Below are 8,336 nucleotides of genomic sequence, written 5' to 3'. Positions count from 1 at the left end.
ACAATATATTTTTTGGGGGTAAAATAAATAGTTTTTTCCTACTTACATCCACCAACGTCCCTGCTTCAGTGAAGATATGGAAGCATAACTACACAAAAATAGTATCTAAGGTAGTGTGCAGAGTTTCAGTGACATCCCAAAACTCTTAAGAAAATGTACTGCTAGTGACTTTGCAGACATGGACATCACTGTTATAATTATGAACCAATAGCAACCAGTTCACATATACATAGAAAATAAAGCTCCACTAATAAAGCTCACATACACATAGGTTGCTACAGCACTACTAAACCTCAAATATGGTGTCCAAGTCGATGCTAGATGGTTAGATGAGGCTTCTTTTAAACATACGAAAAAGTGAATCAGTGATTAAATACAAATTATATAACCCGGAGAGGAAAGCACCCCAATTACTATCATCGCCTGGTCGAGTCAAATTGCATGCAGTGTTTTTCTCAGTTGCTTATGTAAATAAAATTAATTTTATTATACAGATTTTCCAGGGTTCAGTATTTCTATGTTGGCCCCACCAGTATTGATAGACGTAAAGGCACGTAGGTGTATTGCTTTCTACCAAACCAATGAAGGTCTTAGAAGCATTGAGCTGTAGAACCAAACCATATAGCACACTATTAACATAGAGGGTTTGCGATCCATGTACTAACAGAACAACTCAGTATAATTTATTATTGATTAGAACTTGCATCTTGTTCAGGCATACACATCTTCTCACAACCTTGCCACTATTCTATCTACTCAAGCAATAAAGATCATTCTCGGTTCTATCACCTCAAACAACAAATATCATGGCTGGTTCTTCACTCTTAACCACTCTATCCTCATTTGATTCAATCAATGATTGGTCTAATCATTCCACTTAACATAATATTTACCCTCTAATAGTTAAGTTTTGTTGGTGCATGTGTGTCTTTTTTTATAAGCAACTCCAATGCCTATGCATCTGAAAGTTCAACTAACTGCAAACACTGATGGGAAAAATGAGAAGCCTCTGCTTAATTAATATGAAAACAAATAATTAATGCCAACAACTGCACCAAATAATGGAATTTTTTGTGGGAACCAAATAATGCATTTTCGGAACATCAATATCTGGTTTAAACATCGTTTTGGCCCCACATATGAATAAAATTTCTCAATTACCAAACTGCCTACTACAAAGGTTTGCTTGTCAACAAGGATGGAGCACGAAATTTATACTTTTGGGAGGAACCCAACAAAGAGCACATGTATTATATTTTCCAGGATGTAAAAAAATTAATTGTAGTCCAATCCAACTGATATCTTAGGCGTTTCAAACACTTCTTCCAGACCATGGGAGAGCCATGGTCCTTTGTTGCTTCCTGCCATCTCTATCCCTGCATGTCAGTACAAATACTATACTAACAGATTAAGGTTATTGTTTCTACTTCTTACCATGTTGTAGGTAGTCATTCATCAGTAGATATAAGTAAAAATTCTCGTGGCACTGGTGGCACCATTCTCGATAAACAAAAAACAGAGTATGTAATATGGGTAATTGAACAGAGAATGGAAGCAAATCTAATGGAGATGCAGACAATCAGTTGTATCAGTTTTCACGCATATGCCACATCACTTGGAAGGCACATACAAATACCAAAGAGAGAACGGATTGTCTAAAGAAGTATAGATGCGGTTATCAAACTGATTTAGAAATTACCCGCAGAGTAGATATCCGATGGTCAAAGTTACTGCACGATTATTTTTGTTCATCAATAAATCACGATGAGAACCTAAATTTTCTGCCATTCAGCAATTAGTAACAATAGTATAGAGCGGAGCTCGAGTGTCCTTGTCGTGCTTGCACACAACCTTTAGAGTCTAGGCATCATACTTTGTTTAATAACAAACTAAAAAATGTTATGATATACCTGGATCGTTCTTTCAAAATCGCTAATGCCTGAATGCATTCAAGTACAGTTGGCAAGAAATAAAATGAAAGCCTAACCATTCCATGCTCCAGCATGTACGTGCTGCAACAATGAACATTAATAATCCTGTACTTGGCGGTGTGTTATCCAAAGAGGCCGGGACTTATTTGCGTCAAATTTTTAGCACAAAACATGACAAAGATGAGGGTGATCTATAAGAAAAAAACAGCTAGTACAAAAACTGCATACAACAAAACAACTACTGTTACTTATGGAGTACATGATATCTAAACAATTCTTTTTCAGCTCCGCCAATCTGACCATATATACTTTGATACTACAACATGTAATTCCCCGTATCCTAAATTAAATTCAGGATCTTGAGCATGGATTTGAATGATATATTGTTTGCTTTTCTAATCCGTTTTAGCACTGTAAATCTCCACAATCATATGAAAATAAATAGCACATGCATATCTATTACTGTAAACACTACCTCAAAGGCTGAAACATATGGTAAATAGGTCCAACAGGTAAACGACTAAGTGGAGGGGGGTGATTGGAACTGGCCAAAGAGAAGGGTACTTTGCAAGGTGTAACGCATGCATATGGGGTTTCAATTTCGTCCTCGTTATGTCGGCGACGACAAAGTCAAGCTGCTACTGCTTGCAAGGATCATGCGTGGTGGGCGTCTTGTTGTGGTTGGAGGCCGCGATGATCAACTTTTACTCGCAGGTCACAGCAAAGTCTAGCACCTTCTTTCATCAACTTGTATGACACATCTGTAATAAAATGCTCATAGCAATGCCATGAGTTATTTGAAAGAAAAGTCGAAAAACCAATCACCAGTTTAGAACTCATAGAAGAATTTGAAGCACACCATCTACCACTTCCTTGTAGATCTTTGTGGGCTTCTGTGGCAGCGAGTGGAGGTCCTTGATGCCACACTATAGGAACTGCAGGTTGCCCAATTCTAAGATCGTCGCGGAACGCTTGCCGTCATCGAGAGCTTGTCCCTGACATGTATTGCTGTTCAAACTATGGCGAAGGCGGACTTCTTGAGCACATGGGATCCGTGCCCAAAGTAGCTTGCCTTAGTTTGAGAGAGAGAGAGAGAATCAATAGATTCGTTCTTGATCTACAGGGGGCGAGAGAGACCATGGTAGTTTGAGAGTCAATGGTTTCTTTTTCGACGTACAGGGGGTGAGAGACCATGGTAGTTTGAGAGAGTCTAGAGATTAGTTCCTGACGTACAGGGGGTTATGCCACAAGATATGATTTAGGTTGTTTTTATCTTTTTTATTCAAGAGATAGAGGAAGAGGCGGTGGAGTATTGCTAGATAGATTGAGATGTACATAGGAGTCCTATGGGTTAATCTCCACCGTAATAACTCGGTCCCACCAAATAAATGGCTCCTAATTATTAATTAACGTGGTAATTTCTTGGAAGTCTAGAATTAGTATAGGTATAGATAGATATAGAGGTATAGACAGACAGATAGATAGATAGATAGATAGATTGAAATCGTAAACCCGGAGGAATACATAAGAGACATTTTCTGGAACTTTTCAGACTCTGAAAAGGAATAGGTATGTGGTACGGTAAGTAAACCGACTCCAAAACAGTTCTAGTGGCAATTTCTCTCCGTTTTGCAATATTTAGAAAAATAGAAAAATAAGAAGCAGTCCGGGAAAGACATGAGGCTTCCACGAGGGTGGGAGGCACGCCCCCTGCCTCGTGGGCACCTCGTGCGCTCTCCGGACTCCGTTTTCTTGCACGATACTTCTTTTGGTCGGTAAAAATTCATTATATAATCTCCCGAAGGTTTTGACCACCGTATCACGCAAATATATCCCGTCTTTGTTTCAAGCTGTTTTTCTGACAGATCTAGGTCACCATGTCGTCTTCAAGTGCCCCCAAGGACAAGTTCTTCGAGAAGGTCATCAAGCACTACCTCGCGGAGGTGCTGCAACACGCTCAAACCATTGAGATGCATGAGGGGTTGTTGCACATCCGCGATGTTGAGGGACCAAGGAGGACCGGAAGCGTGGACAAGGCTCGAGGCAATGGAGCAACAAGTTTTCAAGTGTCAGGAGATGGTGGAGCGTGGACTCGACTCCAATCACATAGTGATCACGGAGTTCACCAACAACCACAAGCTGGACGGCAAGGACATTGGGGAGGCCATCTTCATGCTTCATGAGAAAATCGAGCACCTCCAAGCCCAGATCTATGGCCTGCAAAATTAAAACTGTGAGTATGAATATAGATTCAAGAGTATGAGTTTGGTTGCAGATTTAAGGATCCCGAAGACTCGATCATCCTTCTATGATAGTGAGCCTATGCCTTGGAAGAGGGACTACAAGCCTACATCATCAACAACTCCATCTCCTTCACCGGCAAAAGAGACATAATCACATGGGTATGGGCACTCCCCTTGGCAACTGCCAAGCTTGGGGGAGTGCCCCGGTATCGTATCACCATCACTTTTATCTTTACTGTTTTTCTTATTTCGATCCTTTTGATAATATCTTGATCTAGTGGAATAAAGTTTTAGTATGATCTAGTTGTGAGTTTTGCTTTATGATTCTTCTATATAATCGAGTCCATGAGCTATATATAATAAAGATTAGTGTTGAGTCAAGGGCTTGATTATCTTGCTATGATATTGAGGGAATAAAATAAAAGATAAAAAATAAAAAGAAATAAAGAGATCATATGGATCTTATGGAGAGTAATGAGCTCACATATAAAGAGTATGATGAATAAAAGTTTTTGAGAGTTGACAAACATAGTTTTGGTCATCGTTGCAATTAATATGAACTAATAAAGAAAGAGAGGTCTTCACATATAAATATACCATCTTGGACATCTTTTATGATTGTGAGCACTCATTAAAGTATGATGTGCTAAAGAGTTGATGTTGGACAAGGAAGACAATGTAATGGGTTATGTTTTCTTACATCTGAGATAAATTATATTGTCATGGATCATCCAACATGTTAAACTTGACTTTCCCTCTCTTGCTAGCCAATTTCTTTGCACCAAGTAGAGATACTACTTGTGCTTCCAAATATCCCTAAACCCAATTTTGCCATGAGAGTCCACCATACCTACCTATGGATTGAGTAAGATCCTTCAAGTAAGTTGTCATCGGTGCACGCAATAAAAATTGATCTCTAAATATGTATGATCTATTAATGTGGAGAAAATAAGCTTTATACGATCTTGTGATGTGGAAGAAATAAAAGCGACAGACTGCATAATAAAGGTCCATATCACAAGTGGCAATATAAAGTGACGTTCTTTTGCATTAAGATTTTGTGCATCCAACCATAAAAAAGCATGACAACCTCTGCTTCCCTCTGCGAAGGGCCTATCTTTTACTTTTATCCTCTACCTTATATAAGAGTCATGGTGATCTACACCTTTCCTTTTTACATTTTATCCTTTGGCAAGCACAATGTGTTGGAAAGATCCTGATATATATGGCTAATTGGATGTGGGTTTGCATGATCTATTATTGTTGACATTACCCTTGAGGTAAAAAGTTGGGAGGCAACACTATAAGCCCCTATCTTTCTCTGTGTCCGATTAAAACTCCTTACCCATAAGTATTGCGTGAGTATTAGCAATTGTGAAAGACTAAATGATAGTTGAGTATGTGGACTTGCTGAAAAGCTCTTATATTGACTCTTTCCTATGTTATGATAAATTGCAATTGTTCATATTTGAAATTGTGATTGAATTGTTATTTTAGCATAAAAGATCATATATATATATATATATATATATATATATATATATATATAGGGTGGGTCTATTATGATAACACCCCTTAAAACCTTATTTTAATATCACTTGTCTCTTGTTCTGATAACACCTCCCACCACCGATTCCACCCTGATCCGAAAACAAAAAGAGTCAACGCACCCACCACTCTCCTCCCACGTTCTGTTCGTGCCTGATCCACTCTTTCCCACCTTCTTCCTCCTGCCTAGCCTCCTCCCACCTCCCCTCCACCTTCCACTGTCGGCGAAGCCAGGGGCTTCGTGCCTCCGATACAAGAGCCGTGCCGCCGCCCGCGTATCTCTTCTGCCCTGCCAACCCACCACCCCGGAGCGAGACGCGCGCGGCTCCCTCGTGCCCGGCGACCTTCCCCCGCCAGCGCTGCCCTCCCCCGATCCACTTCCTTTCCCCGCCGGCGCCGTCCTTCCCCAATCCACCTTCTTCCCTCGCCGGTGCTTTCCTCCCCCAATCCATCTTGTTCGCCTTCCCCAGGCATCGCCGAACTTCCCTTTCGGCTCGATCTGCAGCGACGCGGACAGCCAGCAGTAGGGCGCGCCGCCCTTCCCCTCCCCTCGAATTTTTGGGGCACCGACGACCCAGCGCGATATCTGGTGGTCGGGCTTGGGGTGGAGGCCACCGCCGATCCCCTGCTGGATCTCTTTCCACCAATATACGGCGACCTCCCCCTCGATCTGGTCTCCCGTCCACAACGCCTTTGTTGTCCACCTCGACTGAGCCGCCGTCGACGTCGTCTGATTGGTCCTAGTGGACGCCAGCCACCACGGCATCGGGACGGAACCCCCTCCTCTTCACACTCTTCTCCATGGACGGCTGCGCAGTCACCATCTCCAGCGTGCGGTTTCAGCAGAAGGATCCCGGGGAGCGCCTCTCTCTCTTACCATTGTGGCATTTCCGACACAGGGGCTTGCGGAAATTTTTGTGTAATTTTTTTCAGATTATTGTTGTTGATTTGAGTGAATTCAGTTTCTAACGAAGTTTGTTAATTCTCTCAGTGTAGCTTGGCTGGCACCGGCATGAGGTTCACTAGCTCCTGCTTGCAGCTCGCCATGGTAGATGGGTTGATGCCCCCATCCCGCACCACCCCTCGCCAAATCTGGCGGCTACCGCAATGCGCCCCCTTCTCCAGCTGAGCCTCGGAACGTCACCACCACTTGCCGGGACGGCTATGCGGTTCGGCGGGTCATGCCGTGCAGTGCGTCATGGGCTACAGCTCCCGCGTGCGGTTCATTCGTGCGTGTTAATGCAGTGTGCCGCACGGGTGGGAGGAGGGAGTGTACTCCACGCGCGTCCTGCCCTCTGTTCCACCTCCCCTCCTCTGCGATGGAGCAGCATGGTCGTGCACGACGCAGTGCAGTTCAGTGCAAAACAAGTGTCTACATCAAGTTGGAGATGAGGTTCAGCGTGCTTTGTTGTGAAGATAAGTATGTATGCATGTGAAGTTTGTTAGTGTGTGCATGTACAACTGCAGCTCACTTCATTCCGCATGGCGATTTTTTTGTTCGATTGCAGCTCACTTCGTCCCCATCGTTGGCGAAACCATGCACTCCCCCATTTCCGCCCCGGGATGAGCAGCGCAAGGGCATCGCTGGAGCAGTCCACACAGCAGCCGCGTGCGGCCATCATTGCATGGCCATGCAGTGGACTTCTGCAATGTGAGGCGAGCATAGTAGGGATTAGTCACTAACACCGACTCCACCGCTGGCGATTTTTGCAGTGCACGTTTTTCTTTTTTCAGTTCGTTCCATGAGAAAATGATGTATGTTTAGTTTATATATTGAGGGACATTTGTGCTGATTGCAAATGTGGTACACTTCGGCAAGACAGCTATAGTCTGCAGAGGAGGGCCTCCACCCCGAGACGCCCGTGCAAAATCTGTGATAAAAACATGGTATTTCTGACTATGTTCGCGCGGTGCTGAGCGTGTGTGCATGCAATTTAGTTGTTTCGATTTTTGTTTTGTTTGTTTTGCGATGGGAAAATAGCCTGAAGTTGTATTTTTTGGAGAATTGTTTTTAAAGTGCACTTAGTTTGTATAAAGAGAATATATTTTATTATCCCTATTTATGAAGGCAATTTGTTCCGTGTGCTTTAAAAATCAGTTGACTACATCAACGCAGGCAGTGCTTTTGGTCCTCGGATGTGGTTCATTTTTTAGAGTGATGTTGTTCACTTGTGCCCAAAAATGGAAGTGCTAAAAATTTAGCGCAACAACAAAGATAGTAATGAGGTTCACTTCGATATATGTCGCGGTTCACTTGCCTCCTCTTTGTGGTCCACTCTCGTTCACAAAAAATGAAAAAAAGACAACAAAAACTCGTCTGAGAAAAAATACGTTCGACAAAAGAAATTATGAAGTTCACTTGGCCGTTTGATGCAGTGCGGTTTTCAGTTTAAAAGCAGTGCGGGTTTTCTTCATTGTCTTCAAAAATTTACGTCCCACAAAAAAGAAATCATGTAGTCCGCTAGTTCGTCTGATGCAGTGCGGTTTTCAGTCTAAACGCAGTGCGGTTTTCTTCCTCATCTTAAAAAATATACGTCCCACAAAAAGGAAACCATGCAGTTCTCTTACACGTCTCATGCAGTGCAGATTTTCGTCCGATGCAGTGCGGTTTTCA

General features: G+C 42.6%; 1 long non-coding RNA gene across 1 annotated transcript; it reads left to right on the top strand.

Annotated features, from left to right (window-relative positions):
* The first annotated feature begins 5,832 nt into the window (after nucleotides 1–5,832).
* Nucleotides 5,833–7,794, top strand: LOC119363166. Its single transcript, XR_005173847.1, has 2 exons — nucleotides 5,833–7,142; nucleotides 7,231–7,794. It is a non-coding gene; the product is annotated as an uncharacterized LOC119363166 (long non-coding RNA).
* Nucleotides 7,795–8,336: the final 542 nt, after the last annotated feature.

This window comes from Triticum dicoccoides, chromosome 1A, assembly GCF_002162155.2.
Source record: "Triticum dicoccoides isolate Atlit2015 ecotype Zavitan chromosome 1A, WEW_v2.0, whole genome shotgun sequence".
Taxonomy (NCBI): Eukaryota; Viridiplantae; Streptophyta; class Magnoliopsida; order Poales; family Poaceae; genus Triticum; species Triticum dicoccoides.
Note: the sequence above shows the minus strand (reverse complement) of the source record. Positions and strands in the feature narration are given on the sequence as shown.